Source organism: Caenorhabditis briggsae, assembly GCF_000004555.2.
Source record: "Caenorhabditis briggsae complete genome, chrII, whole genome shotgun sequence".
Classification (NCBI taxonomy): domain Eukaryota; kingdom Metazoa; phylum Nematoda; class Chromadorea; order Rhabditida; family Rhabditidae; genus Caenorhabditis; species Caenorhabditis briggsae.
The window spans coordinates 15,751,358-15,753,980 of NC_013486.2; positions in this window are offsets into that span (position 1 = coordinate 15,751,358).

Below are 2,623 nucleotides of genomic sequence, written 5' to 3' on the forward strand. Positions count from 1 at the left end.
ATTTAAGACGGTCCGTCTTCGAGGAGCAAATCGTTGCAGACGGACCATCGGCGGCGCGCACTTGGGTTCAGGCGANGNGNTNANAAAAANCGCCCCAACNAACTCNNAGGCCANAAAAAATNNCATAATNNCAAAATGAACGCGGGTTTGAACTAGATCATGATCTATTTCTTAAAAATCAACGGGTTGCAACGCGCGTATTCTCGCTCATCGTTTAAAACTGTGATACTCAGCCAACGAAGTTCGGCAGCGAATTGAGAATTTTTTAAAAATTTACTGGGGCGCGCTTTCTGACCCCCTCGCTTGAACCCAAGTGGGCGCGCGATTCGACTGCCCACTGTTCGCTTTTCGGCAGTCCGCGCCCGCCAGACGGCCCGTTTTTCGCCAGTCCCCCTCTACCTGTGCAAGGCGGTCAAGTGGTGGGCGCGTGCGGGGAATTTCAAAATAGAGATAGGAAGTTGGAAAGTTCAACAAAATTTCAAAAACTGGAATTTCAAAAATCATAAAATTATTATTATTCCAAAAAAAAACATTATTAATCACTTAATTAAATTAATCAGTTTTGAGCAACAGATATTCACAACCATCTCGGTCCATCGGGTAGATCGAAAAAAATCTTCTCATTCGGGTCCAAAACTGGCCAATTTTCATATTTTCGTTTGTAGGGAATTTTTGGAATTTCTGGATTCTGAATTCCCACGTCTTCTGGGGAGGATTCTGGAGATTCTGGAGCACCGTAATCCCAATCCACGTCATTTTGTTCATTTTCTGGAGGAGGAGGAGCCACAAAAAATTCCTGGATCAAGTTTACTGGATTTTCCAAATTTCCAGAATTTTCGATTTTTGGATTTCCAGAATTTTCTGGAACAACGTTTTCAGCATTTTCCAAATTTCCAGAATTTTCTGGGACCACAAAAAATTCCTGGAATAAGTCTTCAGAATCTTTGGAATTCTCCAAATTATTGAATTCTGAAAAACTTGTTGGTCCATTTTCAGCCAGATTTTCAGCCAGATTATTGTGATTTTGCGTCCAATTTTGATCTGAAAAAAATTAAAATTTTAATTACTTAATTAGCCAATTAAGTCCCAAACCTTCTCCATATGGCATCAAATCTGGCATCTGGTTTTTTGGAGAAAATTGATTTTTTAAAATCACATTTTCAAAATTTTTGGATCTTTTTAATAAATTCTCTCGACAATCCACAATTTTTAAGACAAATTTTCGTTTTTCCAGGGTAGAATTTTGAAGATTTCCAGACAAATTTTGAGATGAGTATTCTGAAAAAAAATTTTTGAAAAAAATGTTTGGTTTTGAAATTTTTTTACCTCCAAAATTTTTAGAAGACGTCAGATTCTGAAATTGTGAGTTTCTGGAAAACTGTAGTCTAGAATTTTCAGCCAATTGAGGATCTGAAAAAGTCCAAAATTACAAAACAATTTCTGAAAATGTTACCTGAAAATCTGAAATTCTGATTTTCAGATTTCTTCTGGAAACTTCTGGAATTTTGAATTTTTGAATTCTGACTCTGATTTTGAATTCTTCTGGTGTTTTGGGACAGCTGAGAATCTGAAAAAAAAATCATAAATTCAAAAAAAAAAAACTTTTTTTCGAAAATTTTCACCTTTCTGAAAATTCTGAATTCCAGAATTTTGATAATTCAGATTTTTCAAAATCTTCTTCGTTTCTTCTGAATTCTGAATGAGAAGGCGTGAAGCCGATCCGGCGCCATAATGGAGTAAAGGATTCAAATTTTGAAGTGGTGGTTCTCGATTTTTCTGGAAATTTCCAGAATTTCTGGAATTCTGAAGATTCGAATTTTGCTGTGAATTTGCTGGCAAGCTTCCAGTAATCGGACGGATTTTGGAGAGTTGGATTTTTCTAGATTCTTGATTTTCAGAGATTCTGAAGTTTTGAGGATTCTGATTTTCCAGATTTCCAGATTTTTGCATATTTTCAGAATCTTGATTTCTGGAAATTCTGAAGGTCTGATTCTGACTTTCCCAATTTCCAGAATTCCCAAAGTCTCGGATTCTGGAATTTGGCGAATTCCGTTTCCGACCTTCTGAATTTGGTCGATTTTCAAAGTTTCGAATAGTTCCAGAATCCTGACTTTTCGAATTTCTGTAGTCCAGATTCCAACTTTCTGAATTCCCGAAGTTCTGATTTCCGTAATTTCCAGAATCTCGATGATTTGAAATTTTGTGAATTTGAGGGTTATGGAGATCCTGGGTGACGTCGTCTGAATCCATTTCGAAACTTCTAGAATCCTGATTTTTCGAAATTCTGAAGTTTCGGGGATTCCGATTTTCCAAATTCCCAGAAATTTGATTTCTTGGAATGCTGAGGTTCTGATTCTGGATTTCTGAATCATGAAAATTTCCAGAATCTTGATTTTTCGAACTTCTGAAGTTGTGGGAATTCTGATTTTCCAAAATTTGTCCAACACCAAAGTTTCGAATGTTTCCAGAATCCTGATTTTTCGAAATTCTGTGAGTTTGATAGATTCGGAGGTTCTGATTCTGATTCTGAAGTCCTGAATCCTGTGGAACGTCTTCAGAATTCATATCGAAATTTTCAGAATCTTGATTTTCCAATCTTCTGAAATTCTGATTCTGAATTCCC